This window comes from Hirundo rustica, chromosome 1, assembly GCF_015227805.2.
Source record: "Hirundo rustica isolate bHirRus1 chromosome 1, bHirRus1.pri.v3, whole genome shotgun sequence".
NCBI classification, from domain to species: Eukaryota; Metazoa; Chordata; class Aves; order Passeriformes; family Hirundinidae; genus Hirundo; species Hirundo rustica.
The window spans coordinates 74,475,133-74,502,517 of NC_053450.1; positions in this window are offsets into that span (position 1 = coordinate 74,475,133).

Here is a 27,385-nt window from a genome sequence, read left to right on the forward strand (position 1 = left end):
CTAAGGAACTTAAATGATACCATGTTTAGAACTGCTGTTTGAAACAAACATTTTATATGTATATATATAGATACACATATACATGTTGTTGTTTTCAGCTAGTGTGCTTGATAATTGTTACAAAGGTCTAAGTTTTGATTGTAGACAAATCTCAGCTGTGATACATAAGAGAGGCACTAACTATTTGATAATCTGATAATCTGATTTGTCTTGTTAATAGGAATAGCACTTAAACTGAAAATTAATATCTTTTTTTCAACCATGTTTTGGGCATTCATCACGAGTGGTGCTAGCACATCTGTGTGATTGCTGCACATAAAGTTAATGAACTAGTTTCAAGGCATGGTGCTTTATAGACATAAAATGGAAGCATTTAGTTAGGACAGACAGAAATCATTCTGTTGTGAGAAATAAACTACCTGACAGAAGCCTAAGGGTCCATGCTGTGAGGAGTCAGCCAATACTGTCAAGTGACCCTTGCCATGGCACTACTGGTGGTTCAGAAATTTAGAGTTGCTCAGAGGTAGCAATGCATTCGACATATTCTTTTGAGTTAAAATAAAATTTAAAGAAATTAAGCAGTGCTGGAAGATCTAATGGCAGCTGGAGCAGTTCAGAGCAGAGGATTCCTGTAGTGTGGCACATGTTCATGTGCCTTCTGTCCACTCAGAACTGGTATCATAAATAAGGCAGTGTCTTGGAAGTATTTATATTGTATATTTTTGGTTGGGGAACTTTCAGAGGGGTCTTATCTACCCTGTGCTTTTGCACTTCACAGATGTTTATGGTATTGTATTTCAGTCAGTTTTCTGTATTCCCTCTGTTGAAGTTTCAGAACTTCCCTCCACAATTTTACAGAAGCAAAATCTTGAGAGATGAAATATTCTTATGACATTTGACCGAGTTCAGGCACTGAGTTATACAGACAGATTTCATCTTCACATCTGATATGTACATCAACTGGAGGTTTGGCCTCTGGAATCTCTGTTTCCTTGGTATTTTTCAGCATACTGAACAGCAAGAATGACACACCAGGAGGCTGACCTCCTGTTCTGGTGATGTGTATGTGAAAGATCTAGGATACTCAATTAAACAACATATATCCAGTATTTGCTAATCCAAGCCTCTAAACAATTCAGAAGATAATCACAGTGTGGATTACTATATGCACTTCAAACCTGAGTGAATTTACCTGTGTTGCTTTTCAAAAAGGGATTTTGATTAGTTGATGAATAAAGAGCCCTGGAAATTAATTAAAAAACCCCAAACCTTAGCATTATTTGCTAAACATATGGATCCTTCCTACTCATTTACTTGCCAGTTTGCTGACAATTTGATTATGCAATTGAAAATTATTGGCAGTACAGAAAATGGTGCAAGTACATACCAAGCTGCATGTGGTTTGTCCTTTAGCATGTAGAATTAAACCAACAGCCACTCACTACAAAAGGTAATGATTTCAGTGTAAAATAATTGTTACCTGTCGCTATCAGAAATTTATTAATTTTTCATAATCCTGCCCTTTGGTTGTTATTTGGTTATACATATTCTGGATTTCCCTATGTAATGAATTTGAAATTAAAATTGATCATAGCATTGTTTTTCAGAAATGGTGATCTGTGTACCCACTTGAGGAAGTTCCACACCTTTTCTGAAATTTTGTGGTTTTTCCCTTAGTTCAGCATGTGGGCAGAACTGAAGAAAAACCTTCGGGAAAAAGTGGCGGCAAAGGACCATATATTATAAAGTACAAGTGGAATGAGAATTAAGAAAAACGTTGACCATTGAAAGAAAGTTTAAGGTATACTTAAATTTCTTCAGAATTAAAGCAGCATAAAATATATGAGTTGTAATTAAAAAAACAGGGACCATTAAAAATCAGAGAAGCTAAAAAAAAATATCACTCAAAAATAACAATGAAACTGAGCATTACTCTGGCAGTTTAGGTTTTTGTGCAATAGTGAAATGAATCTGGAAGCATATTTGGCAAAAATTTTTTGACCAAGATTTTTGGCCCTGTTTTTCTGGGCTGAGAGTTTTTCCAGAATTTTTTATTTTGGTAGCCAGGCATTGTCCAATATCTATGCTCAGTTTGATTATAGCCAGTTCATTTCCATTTCTGTTTTTGCCAACACTGATATTTAGCTTTAACAGCTTCTCTCATTTCTAAGAGCTTCCCTTATAATGCATTCCAAGACAGTAATCATACCTCTTTTCAATCTCCATTTTGCTCACACAAACAAGCTGTGCTCTTCTACCAGAATCCTCTCCAAGTACGAACTCCCATTCTCCTGATGTTTCTTGTTGCTCTTATATGTAGCTCTTCTCATTTTAATATCTCTTCTTGGATGTGGCTGACTAGAATAGTTTTCCAGATGAGTTTGTTGTGGGACCTTGTACAATGGCACAAAAACTTCTTACATCTATTGGAAATGTTTGCCCTGGAGCGTCTTAGAATTGGATTTGCCTTCTTCACAGATGCATCACATTATTTCAGGAATTTGATTCCACTGAAAAGAACAATTAAATTAAAATGACATTGAAATAAGCTCATTCTCACCCTGTTGCTATATCAATTCAGTAAACAAAGTACATTTCTTACAGACATCTTTCCCTCACTATATGTCAGATTCCATCTTTTTGTCATAAAATCAGACTTTTCAGTTTAACAGTTTTATTTTCCACAATAGATCTAACACGATGATCCTCCATATGTGAAATTCAAATGTGGTTTAAACAAAAATGTTTAGAAAGTACAGAATGAATTTTTATGGGGAGAATTCAGTCTGATCCAAAACATTTTGTAGGCTATGTCTCCTCTGTGAAAAGTACAGTTTTCAGAAATGTACTGCAAATTACTTTAGGTCGATAAGAATATATTGAAAAACCAAAAATTATCTCCTTTGCAAATACATAAATAACTACCCTATATAAAATTTTTAAATCTATTAAAAAATATCAAAATACTTATTGAACTATATAACATTTTAAAGTACATACTTATCCACTAAAATCCAGTGAAATTTCACATTGATGGGAAGAGAAATTAATTCAATTAGTACTGAAATTACTTATCTTAATAAAATGGACAGAAAAGACACGAATTCAAACTACATGATGAAAGACAAACATAACTACATGCAAATTGCAGAAGAAATTCCTAGAAACAAATACTATTTAACTACGACAAGAATTATGTTTTTATTAAAATGCCAAACAAATATATTGGGCTATACAACAATATTGGTGACAGAGGAAACAAAGAATACCAGGACTGGAGACAAATTGAGAGAGGAAAGCAACTGCCGCATGAGTCTTTAACAAAAGAAAGACTACTTTTAATGGATAGTGTCTCTTTCTGAAATATTCATATTTCTGATAAATTTATTACAATATTTTGATTAAAAGACTTGTTATGAAAATGATAATGGTAATAATTTTTAAGTATAGTTAATTTGAAATAATCAGGACAGAGGGAAGAAATTCAACTCAAAGTAGGCAAATGTACAGTTTTTCAAATTAATTTGTGGACCAGTAATTTCTCTTTCAATGCACTACAGAAAACAATGCTGAGAGAATAAAATGCATCACACTGCTCAAATTTTATTGAAGTATTAGGGAATATCACTTCACCATTTTAACTGTCGTTTGTGTCATTGCATCAATGCATCCTTACATTATGAAAATACAGGAATCTTGTTAAAAGTTCAATATTAGGTGTAACAGTATAATACAGTGGACAGAAATACATGAACTTCTAACAGAGCATGAACAGATTAGTTTTTCGTACTTGATTTTTACAATGAATAAAAGACAATAGGAGCCAAAAAAGTTTGCATTATGGTTAAAATTAATACCAAGATAAAAAAATCACAAGGAGAAAGAAAAGGAAAGGATACATGATTTTTATGCGAGAGTAATGCTGGAAAAAATCACCAAGAGAGAAGCAACAACCAGGGAGTTTAGTACAACATATATTTAAACTGAAATTTCTCAGCAATGTACTCTGAATAATAGGAGGGATGCAGAAAATGAAAAAAATAGAAAATGGAAATCAACAGGTAATATCCAAATTTGTGTTTATGTATGTTTATTCTGTGACACTTACATGCACAATAACTGATGCAAAATCTCTAACATCATGAAAACTGGATTAAATTCTGCAACAGACGTGTGCTCATTCTTCCTATACATAATAATAAGTAGAAATCCACACTTATTGTGGTGTAAAATTTGATTATGTATTCGGTGTTTTAGATTTAGTACATTAAGTGTAATTTAATTCTACTTTTGAATTCTACTTAGAATTCTCCCAGCAACTCTCTTTGCACTGGACTCCTTGACAGCGAATGTAAATCTGGTGCTTGATCCAAAGCCGAATGCTCAGTGGTTCTGACAGTACAGAATCAAGTGCCCAAGCCTCTCAACTGTATTTGCTACTCTCAGCCTTGCTTATGAACTTGCTCAAGTGTGCTGATTTTACCTTTTCTGCAGAACTCTCAAGTGGGAGACTAATAAAAATAATATAGAGTGAAGTACCACATTTTAAACTATTTTTGCTACTTAAAAAAATATTGTGAATTATGGAATTCCTGAATTGTCTAGTCCAAATGCTAACTATTATTAACTAGATTTTGAGACTAAAAAAATCATTATCACAGCTTTTTCTGTCAGACTGTAGGATGATGGAAGGCTCATTACTTTGAGATACTCAAGCAAGCTGATACATTGGAAAATATAGTATAATATCTATAATATATAGCGTAATCCTACAATGGGGAAAAAGGACAAGATAAAGGTATTGCTGAATGAAAACCAGGTCACAGGGTGTCACTGACAAAGTGTTCTCTATGCTGTTTTCAAGAAGATTTTTCAGGAAATTTCCAATATTCTATAAGAAAGTGCTAAATCTGCCAAAAACCCCAACAAAACAAATTAGCCCCACCACAGCAAATTATCCTTGCTAGATATGCATAAAAACTGTGCTAACAACAGAGCTTTACAAGATCATTTAAATACAATTTTCCCATCAATTTTGTTGAAAATTTCCAGACAAAAATTTTGATATCGTCATTAACTTTGATTTTTTGAAGAACATGTTAGCTGAGGCTTTATTCTGCGCACCTTATTATTACACAAGAATATGTTCCAGTGTAGTTCTTTAGAAAACCTTTTAATTCTACAATCCCGTATTCATTTGATCCCAATGTTAAAATAATGCGAAGATCAATATCAACATCAACAATCACAATTACAAGCTTAATTACTTGCTTATAACTAACTGGATGTCCTATTTCACTTGAATCACAGAAGAATGGTGTTTGCAGCCTGCTCCTGAACTAGATATGATATCCTAGCATTCACACCTCCATATGAGCAACAGTATGTGCCTGTGTCACTGTTAGTAGGTTTGGGATTTTTGTGGCTGACAATACGATAAACAGAAATGGACAAAATTAACAAAATGACTGCCGAAAACATATTAGGTTTGAAGATCTTGTACTAGAAAACCTCCCAACCCTACTAGTAAAGCAACTCAACTTTCAATGCTTTCCATCCCAAGCGTGTCATTATCACAGTCTATTGCAACTAACCTTTCTGGTATGAATCAAAAAGGAAGGAAAGAAGGAAAGAAAGAAGGAAAGAAAGAAAGAAAGAAAGAAAGAAAGAAAGAAAGAAAGAAAGAAAGAAAGAAAGAAAGAAAGAATAGAAAAGAAAGAAAAGAAAAGAAAGAAAAGAAAGAAAAGAACGAAAGAAAAGTGAGAAAGAAAAGAAAGAAAGAAAAGAGAGAATGACAAAAAATGAGACAGAAATAAAAGAAAGAAAGAAAGAAAGAAAGAAAGAAAGAAAGAAAGAAAGAAAGAAAGAAAGAAAGAAAGAAAGAAAGAAAGAAAGAAAGAAAGAAAGAACGGAAAACAGGACCCCAGGAAAAGTAATATTAAATAGAATTCTTCTTATCAACAACAAACTTCCTTATTGCATGTCTGTTCAAGAAGTAAGAAAATCCATAAGTATTTTTACTGTCTGAATGATATAAGATGCAAAAAGTCTCATCTTTTAAAAAAGGCAGTTTTTAGTGACCTATGATATTCTAGGATCAAGAGTATCAATGTTGTAAATTAAAGTAAGGTTCATTAACACCAGTGGAATACCTAGGTACATATTTTTTACTATTTTGGCTATTTCACATGTTTTCCATGGAAGTACACTAACATGAACTGACCTCCCTGAGTCATTGAACAACTTTTTCTTACTGGTCTGTAAGAAACACCATCAACCAGAAAAGACCTGAAGGTATGTGGCTAGGAATATCAGCCACTTGTAACAGATACCTGCGTAACCAGGGAAAACATTTACACATATACCTTACTTAACTTCAGAGTTCTGCACCTTATTCTCTTTTCTAAAACAGAAGATCCTATTTTGATGCGGACCACTAAAATCACCTTTCTCATCACAGCCCATTCAGCCTGCAGGCCCGCTGTTGAATGTAAGTGCTCTCCCACTGGGAACTCTTCTGTGTTGTACACAGAAAACAGACAGTGCTCAACAATATAAACTTGTAAGACACTTCAGCAAGCTACACAGGAATGGGTCGGATTAAGGATTCCTCCATCTCAGAATCTTCCTTCCAGCTGTGTCTGTCAGCTAGCTCTGATTGTTTCCAGGGAGCAGAGGTGCTGCTGAGGATGTCCCTGTTTTCCAGGTTATATTTTGGATTCCTCATTTCTCCACTTCTGAGCCTTTGACTTTCAGTTCATTCCATGCCTCCCACTGCCCCCTCCCACCAAATTTGTTGTTTTGAACCCTTCCTCCCACCCCCCTTCCCACCCTCCCCAACAGCTTTTATTAACCTCATTCTCAGGGAGGGCTCTAAGTACATATTAGAGATTTAGGTTCTTTCAACCTGCAAAAGAAAACTAATAGGCAGAATAGGTATGTGCTAATGATTCAAAAAGATCAAAACTGAGCAAGAGTACAAGATGTTTCCTCTTAATACCTTCCAGCCTTTCAAGGGTCATGAACTCAGTACCCTGATAAGAGTTGTTTTTTTCTTCCTGTGAATGACTCTTTAGAACTAATGTAATCTTCTTATTTTCACAACAATCTTTGGAAAGGTTGCTAAATGCTGCATGAAGACTCACCTCTTTGTTTGTTTTGACTTGACTACTAACAGCTTTATTAAATGGATTTGAAAGGATAAGTAACATCAGAAAACATCCTTATACCATTACTTTCAGCTCCTCTTTAAAAATGAAATCTTTATCACAGCCTTCTTTCCCAGCAAAGTAAGTTATAGTTTGCACTAATTTAATAATCATAACAATGTCTTGCCTTATTTCTTGGACTTGATTCTTCCTTTTCATTTCAGTTCAGGGTAATATGTCACATTGCCTGGTTACACCTCTGTTTCATGATGCTAGACTGGCATAAAAGAAAAGCCAATTTAGAGTTAATCAGCAATACCAAAAATCAGTCAAGGAAAAGCTATATTTGTTCTGTTCAGCATTATTTCTAGACCAGTTACCAGTAGGAGTGATATGGGTTGGTGCACTTCTTCTTTTGTCTTGCACATTTACTTGTACTATGCTCATCTATTATACACTTTCAGGTTAATGTCTTTGAAAGAGATGCCATTATCTTGAACTGCAAAAGAAAGCACATGTTACTTCTCTATTGAAATGTAGTACTGGTACTTCAAAATGCAGAAACTATTGAAATATGTTAGTAATAATATTTTAATTTAAATTTATTACAAAACTTTGGTTTTAAATTTGTGATACCTAGATTTGGTTATTGTGGAAGCTGTGGTACTACTATTTAAAATATACTTCATAATACAGAATGTAAGTACTCACAATTAAAGAAGTACAATTTTTTTTTTGTTAAAGAAAGGAACAATAGACATTGGTTTTTTACAATTTTTTTCTGTCTAGAAAAAAATATATTTGAATATATTGTGGGAAATACAGTGTGAGAAATTTCATCGTGCTTTAGCTGGATCAGGTGAGATTCTTTGAACTGCTTAACTCCTACCCACTCTAGCCCACAATTCTGTGAGACTTCTCAATGTGCATTATTTAATGCTAATAATTTACTTAAATAATGTACAAAACCTCTCCTTACTTAGCTTCACAGAGACCATTTATTTGCACTTATAGAGCAATTTTTTTCTGACGCCTTAAAAGCCTCTGACCTATGTATGGTGCCAATAACTGCACTAGAAACTGTGAATTTCTGGGTGGGATGTGTGTCTCTGGTTTGGCTAGATTCTCCACCTAGGATGGTAATTTAAGAACTGAAGTGTGCCCATTGGTTTAGGTACAGCAGGAGCTGCATGAGGTGGATCTCCAGGGCAGTCAGAGAGGTTGTAGCAACATCTCAAGTACATAATTATGGAGGTGGCTAGGGGTTCAATCACTTGGTCTGATGTTGGTCCACAGTGCAAATTACTCCATTGCCTCATTTACACAGATGAATAACTGGGAAGTTACTAACTGAAGGAGTTAATGACTTTAGTGCACTCTAAGTGAAGATAAACACAACACTGACACAGCTATGCCATAGTTGGAACTAAAGTACAAATTTTAATTTCATACTTAAAACTAATTTCCAACTGAAGTTCCTGTTGCCACGGGACGAAACCACAATGTATGACTGAATCACTCTGTGCACGCGTGCTTACTGTATATGGCACTTGATGTCCTGGCTTGATTACAGTCATCATTTGCATAGACCATTATGAACCTTCACACATGGCAGAAATGTAGATGTACCTGTTAAAGTAGCAGGTCTTTTGAGTCCTTCAACTAATGAGCTGTATAAATAAGAATTTGGAGAAATAGAAAAGTATTGTTACGATTTGGGATGGCTCAAATAATGACATAGAACTCCGGTTCCTTCAGAGGGCATTATAACAAAGGTTTATTGAAAGACAAGGTCTTTTATACAGTATTTCAGTACAATGGATGTTATTGGTTGTTTCGGACCAATGCCTCTTAGTTCCAGTAAACAACCTGGAAAAACACCAGGTGTTAGGAAGAGGATCTCTACAAGGATTGTTTTAGGTTCCTCCTTATGATTTCCCAGGCTCAAGTGAGAGAGTTATGTACTTGGCTTTTCCCACAGGCTTCGAGCTACTGCCCAGAGCCTAAAATCTAATTTCTGACCACTGTCAGTTCTCACAGAAAAGGTCTGAATATTCAGAATATTTTCTCCACAATTAATAGATCCTCATAATCCAACTGAATTTAAGCTTGCTCTAATATCATAAGAAGTAAGAATGTTAGGAGGTTTATTTGTACGTTTAGTTTCCATCAAACTGCTTCTAAAAGAGTAATGAAAATTAGGAAACCTAACATGACTGGCAGTTTCACCACCCCCTCCATAGCCCAACAAAAGGTCTTTAACTGGATATTGAACGAAGCAGTCTACCAGAGAACTTGCCTGAAATTGGTGCAAGGTTTATGCATACTTAGTCCACTCTCTTGAAAACTGTTTTATTTCAGCCACTAAACTGAATTATCTATTAATTCACATAAAATGCAGTCAGAAGTGGAAATAAGGATGTGCTTGTCATGTATTAAATACCTTCTTTAGTCACACCCACATACCTTCATGCACGCACACATTATAATCTGTTTTGACTGATATTCTTATTCATGTTGTCTTCTGCCCACAGCCAACAAAAACTCTTCCAATTTTATTACAGACACTCAAATGTGGAGCTCATGGAGCTTAAGAATATCACAGAATGAAAACACAGATGAAAGAGATTTTGAGCAAGGACTTTATTTTTAACTCCCTGTACTTATACAATTGTATCTAAGGGACTCTCATTTTAAACTTAATCAGGCAGAAGTCAGAATCAGGCACATGTCAGAACACAAGTGAATATTTCACATTCTTGTGTTTGCTAATAAATGTATGGCAACTACAGCAAAATTCTCAGGCTGGTCTATTTCACCTGAGTAGTCTATTTGGTATCAAAATCTTACATCATCAATTTCCATGTTACTTAAAAAAAAGGTATATTTTTAAAAAATTATCCAGAAAGTAATTTATCTCAAAAATAGTATGGTCAATGTATAATTTTTCCACTGTAATATTATATGTGATGGCGATTCCCATCTCTCCCATGGCATTTTGACTCTGTAGTCTTCACAGAGTTTGGATTCCAATCAATAAACTGAAGTAATTTGCCAGTGCATTCTCTGTACTTTAAAGAACAAAAATACAGGAAAAATCTCTTGGAGATTTGCATTTTTGCCATCATAAAATCATTCTGATAATGAAGTGAGTCACATTTGCAACTGTTATGGGTGAAAGGATGGGAGAAAAAGATCAAATCATCCTCATGCTTTGATCGGCATGTGGGCCTGAATTTCTGGGTCTGAGAGATTTTAGCCTGCTAAGAGCTGCTAACTTTTTCCCAAGGGAAAAAATTCTCAAGAAAGCTTCTTCCCAAAAGAATTTTGGCAAATTACCTTGGAAAACAACTATCCTTTCTCAAAACAATTTTTCTCCAGGTGGTGTTTTGCTGTTTCTCTAGTTTAACCAATGAGATTAGAGAGGTGTCGTTCCTATTCATCAATCATGTTAAGTCTGTATCAGAACACCTTATTATAGCAGTGTCCTCTCACGCCTGGCAGGCGCACAGGCTAGCTCAGTTCGGCACTGCCACTACGAGGATCGGTCGGGGTTACAGGCAGGGCGAGTAACCTCCTCCCGGTAGGTTCTTCGTTCCCCACACCAGCGAGTAGACCTGATGGAGTTGCGACGGTGGCAACAGAAAAAGAGTCGTCTCACTTTAGGCAGGGTAGAGGGTAGTTTATTAAGGGGAGTCCGGCAAGGAGCTCCGCCTCAGACCACTGCTGCCCAGAGAGAGCAGAGATCAAATCTTGACAGCCACTTATAAACAGGGGAGGGCTGACAATGGGTCAGCCAACCAGGGAACACGGAGGTGGTAACAGGGGTGTCAACTTCTGAACCATTAACAAATCACAGGAGGGTAGGAGGGGATTCCCCGGGCACCAACCTACCACTCGATGCCTCTCCTGGATCTTTCCAGAATCCAGGGAAGGGTCTCAAAGTGACAGACAGGGCGACCACGAGAAGAGGGGGAGAGACTGACAAGGACAGGTGCAGGGAAGGAATGATTGACAGAAAACATCTGGTTAAACAACCAACTTAATGAGGAGGGAAAACTATTACAAAACACAGGGGGGTACAGTGAACTGAACCATTACAAAAATAACTTAAAAATCTTACAAAAATAACTTAATAACTCAATAAAACAACTCTCACACCACTACACCTTATAAAAGGTGGTAAGAATTAGACAATAAAATCTTTCTATACTCTTTGCCTTCTGAAATATTTGGAGTCTGTCATATTTCTTTTGTGTCCTACAATGACATTGGCAAACTTCGGTTTAAGTGCTTGTTCCTCCTCAAATTTCTATGCATTTTCTACCACATGAATAGGGACCAGGTCAGAGAATCATAGATTCATAGAATGGTTTGGGCTTGAAGGCACCTTAAAGATCACCTATTTTCAGTCCCAATGCCATGGACAGGGACACATCAACTGCTCCATTCAAACAGGCCTTGAATGCTTCCAGGAATAGAGCATCCCAAGTTTCTCTAGGCAGTCTATTCCAATGCCTCTCCTCCCTCACAGTAAAGAATTTCTTCCTAATATTCAATGTAAACCTACTCTCTTTCAGTTTTAAGTCATTCCTGCTTGTCCCATTACTACAGGACCTTGTAAAGAGTTCCTTCTTTAGGTCTCCTTTAGAAACTGAAAGGCCTTATTAGGTCTCTTAAGAGCTTTTTCTTCTCCAGGCTGAACAATCCCAACAATTAGCCTTTCTTCACAGTAGAAGCACTCCAGCACACTGATCCTTGAGTAAATTAAGTTTACAGCCATTTCAAGACAGCTACAGTACAGGTATGGTGTTCAGAATTTGAGTATATGGAAGGTGGATTATCAGGGAGGTGAGTTTCTAACCTATGCTGCATTATTCCTGCTGCAGAATAGGATTTGGATATTTCAAGGAAAGTAGTTCAGGCAGGGATTTTGACTTACAGTTGTCTACACTGGCTTTCAGCTTCTCTTCAGCTCCCAGTAATGGGGTATTTTGCAGTTTTTCACAGCTGGAAATCATCTTTGCAATCCTGAACAGCTTAACAGGGTCAACAACTTCTGCCATTTCCTTTTCCAGAATGCGAGTAGATGAGCTCCAAGGAACATAAGGTACACATCTATGGACTTTCTGCAGTTCGTTGTCTTTCACTGCAAATGTGGCTGTTCATTTATTCCTGTCCTATGTTTCCTAAGTTTTATTAGCCATTACCCTTAAAAGTACTTCTGTTTTGTTTTCTGGAAAACCTTTGGTGAGGTACATAAATGAAAGCACCCTGCAAATTCAAAGGAATGGTAGTCAGACATCCTTTATCTAAATGCCTGTTAATATTTTCAAAGAACTCCGCTAGTTTTGTGACATCTCATATAAATCCGTATGTTCCTTAATTCCAGTTTTTATCCATCTGCAGTTCCACTGGAGTCCTGTCTCAAAAACTGGCATTGTTTGAGCCACTTTCTTGTCCTTTAACAAGGAGTCAGTTTTTCACACACCACGTTTTGTAGTTTGGTTATTTCACACTTGAATTCCTTTAGAGCTCTGGGGCAGAAGCCACCTGCTCCTGGTGATTTCTTATTGCTCACATCATCTCCTTGATCCATTCACCTTTTCTGCCTTCAATTTTAAACAAAACCTCTGGCACACATTCTGTAAAGAAGGGTCCCTGTTTCAAACTCCCCCATATTTAACAAAGAGGGGAATAAATAAATTAAAAAAAATCAATGTTATGACCATTGTCTGTTTAGGGTAGTCTTCCTGTATTTTATTTATTCTGTTACCTCTTAAGATTCTCTGGAAAGCTTCCTCTTTCTGTTGTGTAAAAAATATATATTCTTTTTAAATACCTGCTTAATTTCTTAGCTTCCTCTACATTTCTGTTTACCTATTTCTGTTTTTCACTTCTGATGTCTTTACTGGTATGTGCCATGCTTCTGCTCTGTGATTCCTATCTCTGCTCCTTCTAGCTTTCTGTTTTTCTTGTAGAACCCCTTTGAAAAGCTGTGTACAGCTATGCTGTACTTCTCTTTTTGTTAACTTAATGAAGAAGTCATGATGTGTATCTACAACTTCAACCTTATCATCATGCTTTGTCCTCACACTCGTCCAATTTGTAGTGAGGTAAGTTAAATCCTCAGCTGATACTGTGCTTCCTGTTTCCATTTGCCTCTTTGACTTTCTCAGCATGTTATTGGCACTGTGCCACCAGGCTAGAAAGAAATGTCATATGTTCCTTTTCTACAGACTTTTGGGTGTGTCTGAGGTAGCAAAGGGTAGACTGAAAAATCAAGATATAGAATAGCCTCTTCAGCTCAGCTGCAACTTTTTGCATATACTTCATGTTGTTTCTTAAATACACTCACATTTTCACATGTGCACTCATTACTAAACAGAACCTAGGGCAGATTCTTGTATCTTCTCTCCCTATACAGCAAATGTAAGCCTTCCGTTCCTGTCTCCTTATCCAGGCCTATCCTCCGCATCAGCACCCACCCCTTTTCCTGTACCACACCCTTCCACATATGGTTCCTCTTCTTGGTCTCATTTTCTTCCCAGCTTTATTGCAGATGTTGTGTAGCTACAAATTCAACATAAAGAAGTACTTAGATACCATATTTGTAATTTGCTGCTCAAACCAATGTACATGGATGTAAATGTTTAAATATTTGCAAACCCCTTGAGATGAAATAAATCAGAACACTTCATAATCCTGTGACAATGAGTTCATATTTATCACTGCAATATTATATTGCAATATTATAGTGATAGGTCATACTTCAGTTTTCTTCCATTTTTAATGCTCTTCTTCAGAGACTTTCGTATAATCTCTTGGAATTAATGTAATAACTGTGAATATATGACCCTCAATAACTGCAAGATATGATATGCAAAATAAAACAATTTTTTGTCCATGCATCTCACATTTTTTGAAAACAAACACAGGGTCCAAAATAAAGCAATCTGTATGTTTTCCTCTCCTCTTTTATTTGTATTTGCTTCATACTCATTAGACTTCTCAAACAATGTTTCCAAATGTGTCCTTTCAAGTTGAATATTGTACACAAAATAAACTTGCACTCTATATGCTGCGCTAAGTATTAACCATCAACAAGAATGATACCTTATGCTCCAGATGTAAACAAACTCCCAGAGCGAATGACAGCTGCTGTCCATCTGCCCTAGGAAGGCTATCACTTACAAACCTCAATTACAGTAATTTAATTTTAGGAATGGAATGAAACTCCTGGATTGCTTAATCCACTCTCAACTTTTGCAAGCACCAACGGTGTAGAAGTTTAGTTCACATAAAGCCTCAACCACCAAGATGAAGGAAAAATCAGAGATGCTGCAACGAGGAACTGGACTATAGGAATTGGACAGTGTGCTGCTAAAAGATTATGTGAAACTGTAGTCTCTGTCAGCAGAAGAAGCCAATGAAGGGTTTTGCTGGTGGTTGAAAAATGTTTTGATGGGGAAACACCAAATTTGAGTAGACCCTCTGGATGGCCTTGAAAAGAAACCAAAAACAGTTTGTAATGAGAGCTTCAGCAATGAATGCTCTTATCTGAGGTGCACAGTCTGGAGTGCCAGACATTTGTGAAAACCCTTGTAAATCAAAAAACAGACATCCTAAGCATAATTTTGTCTTAAAGTGAATAGCAAAGTGTTTATTGTTTTCTTTTTGTTTGTTTGTTTGGTTGGTTGGTTGGTTTTTGTTTTTGTTTTAATTACCTCACTTTTTTATTAATGTAGATTTCTAAATTTGATTATTATTTTGGAGGTGGTAAATTAATACCTACACTTATATTTTACTTTATTTCATTTAACTTAAAGAGGATTTTCTGGTCTAGGATGATTTGATATCATAGAAATCAGATGTATCTTCTAGTGACCATCAACCTTCCATGTAGGAGGGTAACATACTGAGTTGATGAGATTCCATAAGTTTTAACAAGAGACATTAAAAAATACTTGAGAGACATTAATCTAAGGTCCTAGGCATCATCAAACTGTCCAATTCATATCCTATTTCTAGCACTTTGAATCCTGAGATAAAAATGCAAAAATCAACAGAGGCATTGAGAGAGAAATAACCCATATCTAATCTCAAAAGACAAGTCAATGCCTGTGGTTGGAATATTTATTAATTTTTAAATTAATTTTATGACTTGTGTGCTTTTTTCCATAAATTCTCAATCAGCTTTGCTAGTTTTAATACTTTAAGTTCTGGGAGTTTGGGTTTTCTCACAATAACTTTGAAGACCTCAGAGGTAGTGTAACACCTTTTAATAAGAAGCAGGTGTTAGTCTTTATTCTGACAAACAGCCAGAGATTAGCATGATGTGGATATGCCTCCACAATGACTATGTTAACTGTCTCTTTTAATATGACAAGCTACCTAGTCTTATATTTTTTATACTTTCTGTTTAAGGGTTAAGTTCATACTGAGCTTCCATTAATTCATACAATTCTCTTTCCTGCAAGCAATATTTTTATTAAAAATGGCTCCTCAACGAAATTTCTTTTCCTCATGAACACATTTTAATAGTTAGCTTTTGGAATTTACTTTCCCTTTATTATTGCTTCCAAGCATCCCAAAGTCCCATTTCAGGGGACTTCATGATTGCTACTAAATTTCAAATACATGTCCCCAAGATCTGACCTTAAGATAATGCATTTGCAGCTTCTAGCTTTTGATAGCAAAAGGCAGGAGGTAAGCAGGATTAGAAATGGCTATAGCAGAACTGACCAATACCCCTACTCTTCTACAATCTTCAATTTTGGTAGGCACTAGTCAAGAGTGAAAAAATTGAGAAAAAGAGCTGACAGTCCAGTACTTTAGCAGACAACCTTTCCCTGTCTGATTTAGGGATCACTTATGTAATGTGATTGAATATTTAAACAGATTTATAAGAGTGGTGCAGCCAGAACCAAATATTAAAGCCAAAGTTGTATTTAATTGCTGTGATTTTGGATCTTGATAGGCAACTGCTATTTACTTTAAACACCACCTTTTTAGGATAGAACATTCCCAAAAGGGATTTGTCAGCTAGAAAAACAGAACAGTTTTAGATTATGTCTAATATAAATTCTGCTAATGTGAACAAATTTTGAAAAGAGAATCTGTGTTTCTGTGGAAACTGTGAATAAATCTTTAATAGCTGCTGGGAAGGAGAAAAGTAATTTCTTACATTACCTTTCCATCCCAATTTACTGTCTCTCGAGGTGAGGGCATCTGACTAGGCTTTTTGGCAAGTAGAATGAACTTCAGCTTAGTAGCCATGGGCAGCTCCTATAAACTGAAGAAAGGGGACTGTGATGAGTCCAACAGCTCTCCTGGTCTATCACATTCACTCTGAGGAGATGCTTCCCCTGCTCTCCCTGCAGGGCACACTTGGGGGAAGGGGAGTCCTCCTGGTCCCTCCAGAAGTGTGTGGAGAACATTATAAGAGGAAAAAAAGTCAGGAGAGGCAGAACATATCAAGCCAGGATTGTGGAGCAGGTGTAGAATGAAACACAGGAGGTGGGTATGAGGCAACAGAAGCAATTCTTCATCAGAGAATAGATTGTTGTGGGAGTGAGCTGTTGTAGAAGTGGTGTTTCAACTCCTTAGGCAAAATGGAAGTAATAATTATTATGAAACACATTATGTCTGTGTGAGAATGGAGAGCACTGAAAGAAAAAGTAGGAAGACTGAAACCCAGAACATAATCTGCCAAAGAATTTGCAATATTCCCATCTAGTGATCAAGAGATTGATTAATTTTTCATCTCTTATGAAGGGGCTTCTTCTGTCATACATACTGCATTATTGAAGCTTGCAAATGTGTGATTAATGAAAACAATTTATGAAATTCTAACGGAAAGAGTAAGGATTTGTGAATGAAACAAAACAATACTAAAATAAATATGAAAAGTGTAATGTAAAAGATTGTAAAGATGCAACGTTATCCATTCACAGCACAACTAGATCTTCAGAAAGAGGTGCTAATATGAACACAGCAAATGCAAAATACAAATCCAACATACCTTTTAGGCATGAAACAATAGTTTCCTTCTCTTCTCCCATATAAACCTGTGATTAGTTAAACTTGGCTGTCTGCCAGATGCCCACCAAGTTGTTGCCTCACCTCCTTCCTCAGTAGAAAACTGAGAGAAAATAAATGAAGATGATCATGTTTTAAGATAAGGACCAAGAAATCATTAAACAATTACTTTCATGGGAAAAAAAACATGTTGGACTTGGGGAAGATTAATTTATTTCTGATTAAAAATAGAGTCCTTTCCACATGGTACAGTCCTCCAAGAATGGACTGTTGCAGCACTGGTCCCCCACAGGCCCCAGATCATGCCAGAAAAACTGTGTGGGGGCTCTGTTACATTGACTGCCATTCCTGCCAGGAGTTTGCTCCTGCATGGGATCTCCATGGGCTGCAGTTTCCTTCAGGACATATCCACCTGCTCCAGGACAGTCTCTCCACTGGATGCAGCATGGTATTTTCTTCAATATGGTCTTTCTGTGAACTTATGGGAAACACCTTCATCTCCATAAGTTCAGGAGTTGTAGAGAATTCCTCTTTCTTCTCTCACCTTGATGTCTGCAGGGCTGCCTCATTTTCCTTAGCCCTCTCTCTGTCACAGCAGTTTTCTACAGTTATTACCCTCTCCTAAATATATTATCACGAAGGCTACACTGGAGTTGCTGATGAGCTCAGATTTTGGCCAGTGGTGGATGGTTTGGAACCAGCTGGAATTGGCTGTTTCTGAAAAGGGGTCAGCTCCCAGTCTCTTCTGATAAAAACCTGCACAACCCTATCCCACACTGAAGCCTTTCAATACAAACCCAATACAAAATCTAGTTATAGTTTATTTATTTTAGTTTGAGGGACATGCAGCTACTCCAGACATCAGCTACTCACTCTTAATTTGCTTTTCTTTCTCAGAAACCCAGAAAACTTGTATTTACTTAGACTGTAGAATAATACAATTCTATAGAAGCCTGGGCATACAAAAATGGAAGGTTCAGGAGGATAAATGGAGGTTCCTTTAAAAAACCTCAGCCAAGTAGATAAAAAGTGGAGAGCAACAAATCCTATATCTTACAGTAATCATTCCTTGTGTGTTTTAGGGAATGATTTTTTTTTTTTTTTTATCTATAACAGCTGGAATGTTTACAAGGAAGGTAAGAAAATTTGCATTGATTAAAATTGTCTCTTGTTCTCAAGCTTCACTGGATAAAAAAAATTTATGTCATAAAATCATAGAGTCATAGAATGGTTTGAGTTGGAAAGGACCCTTAAAGATCATCTAGTCCAACTTCCCTGCCATGGTTAGGGTCATCTTCTCTAAGATCAGGTTGCTCAAATCCCTGTCCAATCTGACCCTGTTTACTTCCAGAGGTAATTCCTACAACCAGTTCCACTGTTTCATCACTCCCATTGTAAAAAAAAAAAAAAATCTTTCAGGAGTCTAATCTAAATCTACCATCTTTCAGTTTAAAACCATTGCCTTTATCCTGTCATTACCTGCTGTGGTGAAGTCTCTCTACACCTTTTTTATAGGTCTGCTTTTTGAAAAGATATTGAAAAGCCACAATAAGGTCTCCTGGGCAGCCTTCTCTTCTCCAGACTGAAAATAGGGAATTCTCTCAACCTGTCTTCTAAGGAGAGTTGCTCCAGCACTCTTGATCATTTTTGTGGCCATAAGGAGGGAAACAAATACAACAACGTATGTTTAGCTTGTGGATTAAAAAAACCCAAAAAACCAAAACAAACAAAAACCCCCCCAAAACATAGTAAATCTAAACACCTTAAAAGTTTAGATCATGTTGGGGGGGGTTCGGGGGTTCATTTTGCATGTGTGTATGTTGTATTTTTGGATTGTTTTCCCCTGATCCTTAAATTTAAAATTTCTTTCTAAAAGACTTTAAAAACAACTAATGTCATTTTATGATTCCAAGTTTACAGAATGTTAGAATATAAGTACTTGGAAATATTTACAGCCCAGATTTTTATCTCTTTGTTTAATTATCTATTATTCCTGTCCCTATCCTAAATTATTGTAACTAGGCTTCTAAACTCACTCTTTAATTTGTTTGGAAGTATTTTTATTTAATAGTCCATTTGAAAAAAGAAGCTAGTGAAAAAAGCAGGGAGCTTTTCCATTGGACTATTTCTTGGTCATAGTTGCTTTATCTCTTAGACTGCTCTTTTTCCTTTGTTAGTGGAAGAACTTAAGCCAAATGAGGTTGGAGCAGTTTTGTTTTCTTTGCTTTTTGTTTCAAAGTGATATTTACCAAAGAGAAATTTTAGTATTGTAACAGGAGTGTGGTCCTGAAAGAGATAACAGAGAAATTCAATTCTTTTGTTTTAACTTTGTTTTTCAGTCATGGTATGGATTTCAAAGCCTAGTGTTCCTAACCGTCCCTCATACTGAAATCATATATTCTTAGCAAGGCATGAGAAACCAAGTATAGAATTCATCTAAGTGATCACATCTTTCATGAATTAACTTGATGACTCAATTTAATGTTTTATTTCATGCATCTTTCACTCAAAGCACACTATTTAACTAGGTATTTTGACTTTAAAAAATATTTTCCTTAAAAAAAGCTTTATATTACCAAATTTCAATTATCTATGTAAAATCATTCCAGAATAAAATTTTCAGTCAATATGAATTTTGACTACATTTTGATTTTATATTTATATATATATATATGTATATTTATATATATATATATATATATTAGTGAAAATACCCTAGTCACATTAGAACAATTAGCTAGCTTCATATTTCTGCCTTACCCTCATAAAGCTGTTGTTGCTTTTCTTAGCCAAAGGAAAACAGTCTAAGTTCTAACATGCATCTGAAATGTATGCTTGCATTAGGGTCTAAAGCTGCTTAATACATGATGTTGAAGTAAACACATAAAGTATTAACATAAGCATATGCGTTCTACAGATAAAAACAATACAATTCCTACCTGAATGAGATAATAATTAAGAGAAAAATCCCTTCTTTGTCTTGACACTTTTACACCAGAGAGGAAACTACTGAACAGATTTCAAAACAAGAACAGAGAGCTAGGGTTGTTTTCTATCTGGATATTGGTGTAACTTGCAGTATAGGTCTCTTTTTTGATAGTCACTGGAGTTACTTTGAAAAATGTGAGAAACAGAAAGTTGAAAGGGGCCCTGAAGTCCAAGTACAGATACAAGAGCCTGCTATTGTAATCAAATATATTTATGATGCACCACAATTGCAATTTTGCATGAGGTATGTTTGGTGTGTGCCTTCAGGATATATTATGTCTATATCTCTGGAGTATGTTAAAGAAGTTCTAGGGGAAAAAGAAAAAAAGTAGAAATAAATAATATTTTTATATATTTTACCTCTGTCATTTTAGCCAAGATTAGCGATTATTTCACTACTTCCTTGTAAGAGGAATGTTTATTCATATCCATCAGCTATTTGAGTTATAGGAAAGACAAGTGTTTTAGACAGAACAAAAAATCTAGAATGAAGAAAATGCAAAATACAAGCCAAAAAATCAATTCAAAATTGTTTTGGATACGAGGATGTACTTGACTACTTAAATGAGCTTTCCCCCGCCTCGGCTCCTTCCTCAGTGAGATATTAAAAAAATGTTGAAATGGTGCTCCTTGTTCTTCAGGAGAAAATTTCAATGCTTTAGTCAAAAAAATTAATATCACCTGAGGTACCCAGTTATACAGGTGTCTGAGGAAATCCCAAGTGTGCCATATAATAGTATGTTCCATGAAGACAGCCATTTGCATTAAACATTTTCCTCATTTGAAAGAGATGAAGCACCATTATAAAAGGAAGAGATGATACATTTCTAGTGTTTCTCTCCTGTGGATTCAGCTAACTCTGACACAGAAAGAAAAACTTTTAAATCCTCAGCATAGTATCTTCCCCTCCCAAATGCAAGTAGCTGGTATGTTAATAATGCTTAGAAACTTTAATGATGCTATAATATAGGCCAGCAGACCGTCTGCAAGCCTGTATTTAAATTTAACAGGGACTAGGAGCACTGCAATATTTACATAATGAAATGCTTCATGCCAAGAGATTAGCAGTACTTTCCCTTAACCAGAGTACAAAGAGCAAACCTGTCTTGTCACAACTATTACTGAGACAGTCTCAGTTTTAGCAATAGCTATGTATTGGTTCATTTATCCTATTTGAGAAGATTTCTGTTAAACTGCAAAACATTTATTGTTGTTTGCTTATTAATTATGTTAACAGGGTACAGAAATTTGATCCTCACTAGGAACTCCAGCTAATCGTCTCCACATCACACATGGAAAATTTCCTAGATGCTCCTTTCCCAGTGCAGAATCAATTTCTTGAAAGGATATAAACAGAACAAAGAAAAAGAGCATAGGCTTAATGCCTTCTCTGCTCTCTTGTGCATACTTGCATCAGTACAGGTGCATGACTATCATCAGGTTTTTATCTGCGGCAAATTGTCAGACTTTCTACAGTCAGAGCCTTAAATCCGAGGTTTAAGTCAGAGAAGAATTGATGAGACAGGTTGAGAAAACCATGAACTGGGTCCCTCACTTATCCTGCACCTGGCTCAAGCAGGACCTAATGACTGAATAATGTTTGCAATGAAGCAGAGGACTCATGGCCTGATGTTGTTCCAGCAAGAGACAAAAGCCATTAGGCTCAGTCCCCCTTTCCCATGAATACCAAGCCTTTTTGTAAATCTGGTCCATTAAGGAGATAAGGATAAACTCAAAGACCCTCTGGGGTCAGACAGTCTTTAATGCCACCAAAACAGGAGGACGTGGAACTAAATCTTTATTTTATCTTTTGAATCAACTGTAAAGTCTGACCAAAAGTAACCAAGACTCTCATGATCTCCATTTCTTTATTTATTTTTGTACCCATAAGAATGGAAATTAAGAGAAAGAGAACATGTATGACTACAGTTTCCAAATCTCTCCCTATAAGACACTCAATTGTTCCACTGCTTTGGGAAGGGCCAAAAGTTATTGTATAAAAGAAAGTGAGTTCCATTGCAAAAAAAGAAGAGAAAAAGGGGAAGTACCTTTGTTTGCTTGGGATCAGTTGACAGACAGTGCATATACATGTATATATAGTACTAACACGTCTCTGTTACTATGCCTTCTGTAGTGGCACATATTAACAGTCACTAATTAGTGATTTTATCACTGGCAATTCTGAACCTGTTGCCCTGTTGTTTCAATGAAGTGTCTTATTAGTGAGTTTGGATTGTTAAAGTTCTTACAGAGTTCAGCTAGATTTATAGTATTGGATTGGTAAACTGTGCTATTTGTGAAGCTGTGATCATGAAAATTATTATTGAACTTGGGTGGCCAGACTTGCAGTGTTGAATTGGTTCTAATCAGAAATTAATCTAGACACATCCAGTTCCTTTAATCCCTGAGGGCTATCTGGAAAGCAAGGGGGCTTATTTTCTTCCAAATTTTTATACTCTTTGTGCACTATTACCCCCTCCTCATATCAGCGGCCTGAGTAGAGGCATTACCCTGTCCTTGGAAGCTACACTTGAATTAGTATTAGCCTTTTGTCAGACAGTTAGTATTTTGAACAGATACTCTTGGTTTTTAAGTGTAAGGGTCTATTGCAGAAATAACTGGAAGGTGACAAGCAGTCAGATCAAAAAAGCAGTTTATTCCTGTAGGTGAGGGAGGGAGCCTGGGACAGCAGATCTGGGCTCTGTGAGGGCCAGCTCTGCCTGCATGGAGCAGTGACAGAACTTGCATACCTTTAGGTTATACAACACACTCTTCTTCAAAACTGGGTCAGATACACAGGATATGGTAAATAACAACAGACATCAAAGTCTTTCAGATACTGAGGCTCCATACAGGGCATCCTTTTACGAATAATTTGCTCCTTCGATAGATTGTGCTGACTGACAGACCATAGGCTGCAAATGTTTTTTGGCCAGTGAGACCCACAAAGGTCTAACTAAAAAGGTAGCTAAATGATAACAGATTGATTAACACTAACTGCTTGGCATCCACAGGACCTGTGCTGGAAATTACGAGAAGCGCAACACAACATGAGTCTTCAGTGAAAGGAGCCGGGCTAATTTACATCCATATCTGGGTTTTGGTATAGTCTCATTTCTCTGATTAAATGCCAGACAGGAAAATATTCAGTGATGCTTCTATGATTTCATTCTATTATATAATTAATTGTCATATTAGGGCATCATCATTCTTAGATACATGGCTAGTTACAATTTTGTGTCAAAATCCCAAATGAATTAATGACTAGCACTCATCCACAAAAACTGTTGTTCTTTCTATATGCAAGCACGATTCACACTGATATACTCTCAAGACTCAGGAGAAACAGAGGTTTAGAAGAAAGAGGACAGTTCACCATAGAATACGTAAGGATATTCCTCAGTCTTCCTTCCTAATTTCTAGCCTTAGAAAAGCAACAGACAGGAAGATGGAAGTTAATGACTGAAAATCTGCCTGCAGTCTAGGAGCAGATAACATTTGCCCATGCCCTGAAGTATGAGGAATTAGTGGAAATAAGTAAGCCCATCCACCTTCCCCATCAAAGAAGAATAAAACCTGTGCTTGAATAATTAATGCACTTTCTATAGTACAAAATTATTTTCATATTTCTAATTTTTGTAGTGGTTCATCTCTTTATGGTCAAGGAACAAAAGACAGGAGTAGAAAATGAAAGCCAGTTGTTAATTTAGAAATTGCCAGTTGTTAATTTAGAAATTACATTTATATATAGGTATAGGTATAGGTACAGGTATAGGTATAGGTATAGGTATAGGTATAGGTATAGGTATAGGTATAGGTATAGGTATAGGTATAGGTATAGTTATAGATATAGCTATATATATATAGATATAGATATATAGATCATATAGATGTAGATCCCCCTCCACTACAGAATCTAAAATGTACAGTGATCTCAGAGTAAACTGTTTTCTCAAAAATATAACGGTATTAAAAAAAGGTTCCTGCTTACCAAAGAGTATTATTTGATTCCAGCAAAGGAGAGGAAAATTCCTTCCTTTTGCCGCTGATTTTTAAAACAGGAATGCAAACTTGTCCAAATCAACTTACAGATTTCATCACATATTTACGTCCTCTTTTTTTTTCTTTGAAGGGGAAAGAACATAGGGAGGATTCATTTGGCTGAGTTGCTTTTTAAAAAAGGTAGGTTTCTTTCCCTAAGGCTTTAATTTTGAGAGCAAAGAAAAAAATGCAAAGTATTTTCTTCAGTTATTATTTCAAGATACTATGCTGAAAATGTGTATAGAGCATTAAATATATTATTTAAATACATTTTTAAATACATTTTTTCAAATATATTTAAGCTTTTTTTTTTTTTTTTTTTTTTTAACAAAGAAAATCCCTGAAATATTTGAAGTTTCCTAGGTAATCTAAATATGGAAGAAAAACATGTGATGAAGCACAGTTCAGGGCTGTTCAAATGTTATCCAAAGAATATGAGCACATAACACTTCCCTCCCCCCCCCCTAATTAAAAAAACCAAACACACTGGCTTTCCTTTAAAGAAGGGTACCTGCAACAAGTGCTGTAACATACCTGGGCAGCTTTCAGCCCAGGGTCAAGTTTCAATTCAGATGTGAAAAACATTTCTGAAGTAAATGTTGTTGTCCCTATTTACTCTACTTTGGTTTCAAGCAAGAAAATTCTCACTTTTTTCAATATCGGTCTTGCAACAAAAATAGGAACATGCTCCAGAAGAACATCGACTGTTTTGCTGTAAGCACCTATTCTTTTGCACCACATGATTTGTTAAACTAAACATAATTTGAGAGTCCTATGATTCTGAAAATCGTGAAAAGTCCTGAACAGTCCTTGCCATGACTGTTTCCCAGTCACAGGACTGTGGCTCATCTGCACTGTGTAGCAGAGCTCTTCCTCTCACTAGTCTTGTTTCTCACCACTGCCGGTTTTGTCCAACAGTTTTCATGAAGATTTTTTGTAGTTTGAAGATGGAAAGGAAAATTCAGTTTTGGACTTAATAGCTGATAAGGAATGGATAGGATATTTACAATATTTCCCCCCCTAACTTCCCTAAAGATATTACATACAGTAAAATACTCATAAAGTTTGAGGAGGGAGATTTAGGTACATCTCAAGCAGAATGTGTGTGGGATTTTTAATGTGCTTGGCAAGCATTTGGAAACAATTTGACATCAGAATTCTGTAGCCCATTGCAAAAGTGCAGAAAGATGCTACCTGAGCTTATTCACGTTAATAAATTGTGCCTGAGAAGCTCGCAGCTACCCCTTAGTATGAGATATTGATGGCCCCAAAATTATGCAGAATGAGATTTTCTGTCCACCTTTCCTTCAGCTGCAAACTGTAACTAAATAAACTTTAAAAATAAATGTTTGCTGCATGCCATATGAGAGTGGCTGAGCTGTGGTTGTGTCTAACAGCTGAATCAAAGTTCTTCCATAGGCAGACATGTCAACAGGAAATTTTCAGAACATGGATCTGGGTTGTAAATCACATCTCAATCATTGTTCTTAAAAAGAAATAGAATAAAGAAGAGGAGGATTTCTGTGACCATATTGGTAAAGGAAAGCCCCCTGCACAGCAATCTCCTCTTCATTTAATAACTACACACGACTTGCCCCATTCTGGGCCTGTTTGCCTCTAGGTGTAGGAAGAAGAATTAAGTGCTATTGCACACCAGAAATTAGCCCTTCCCTATGCTCTTCTGCGCACAAGTAAGGTAACGCCACTCAAAGGCGTAAATGCCAGCTGAAGAGGTGTAGTTGCACGTACACAAAAGGGTGCGCAGGAAGCCCTTCGGGAAATGTATTTTCTATGGTGATAGGCAGTTGTATAGGCACGAAATTGGTTAAGCATGTTAATAACACAACTTGAAATATACTGCAAAACAAAAGCTGTCTCTGTGAACTGACTGGAAAAAACAGCGGAGCAGCGCAGACCTGTAATCATCCCAGATCACACCACACACCGCTGATCGTTGCCAGGGCGACAGATGGTGTTTCACGACGTCACTGAAATCAAGGGGGGATAAGCAACAAGGGCAGACAGATACCAAACAATTTCTGGAAGGAAAAAAACTGAGTACGTGCGTTGAGCTACCTACGATCTGACACAAACCAAAGGGTAAAGGAAGCAGGAGAAAAGGGCGCGAGGTGCACACACAGAAATTTCCAGTGAACAAACAGGCTTCATTGTAACCTTACAATTCTACCATAGAAATTGCATTTGTGTTGAACATCTTTAGTCTTCCCTGATATTTTTCAGTAATGTGATATGGGACAATCTGTAAAACAAGCTCTCCAGGGAAGTTAAGAAATGAACGAACACTTTTATATTTGTTTTACATTAGAGATGAGAAAAAAAGAGGTACAACTAACACTCTTACAAGGGGAGACATATAAAGACCAAGAAAAGAAATGTTGGGGGAATTGGAACCAAAACACTGTTAATGAGACTGTGAGAGTCAGCTGGCATGACAGCTTGCTGCAATCCAAAGAACGATGCTCTTACAGAACTTAGCATCATTGAAGTCTAACTATTTTCATTGATTTCTAATTGTTTTGTACCTTCCTAAAAAACCTGAGTACTTTGACCTTCAAGACATGGAAATAAAAAACCTACTTATCAACAGATCCAAACCCCCGATATCCCATGTTACTGGTATTTTTCTGCTGTTCTATAGGGCTAAATAATGTGAGTAAGCCTATATAATAATTTAAGCAGATTCTTACTTTCAAGTTTGTTTCCCAAACCAGACATTTTATTGAAGATTACTTTTTGATAGCTTTTTTCATTTACTGATAGTATTTTACACTGCTGTTTGATGTTATATTCTTGCATGGCCTTGCACAAATTGTATAAAAGAACTGATCAATTACCAATAAAAAGAATAGTTGAAAGGAAAAGAATAAATCCATGAAACAATAAAGGATGGTGAGTAAGAAAACATTACCTTCAGTAGCAAGAATTCTCTGGAAAATGATGTAATATTCATTCATAAAGGTGAATAATATCTCCTAGAAATTTATTCAATTTACCCATATATTATTTTCTATGTCAGGATTTCTTCTAGATCTTCCATAATACATAGTGCAAAATATAGGAGTGCAATTAAGCCAGGGCAAAAATTAATCAAAGAAAAAGAAATATAAAAGAAAGCAGGTGAACAAGAATTTTTTAAAAAGTGCTTG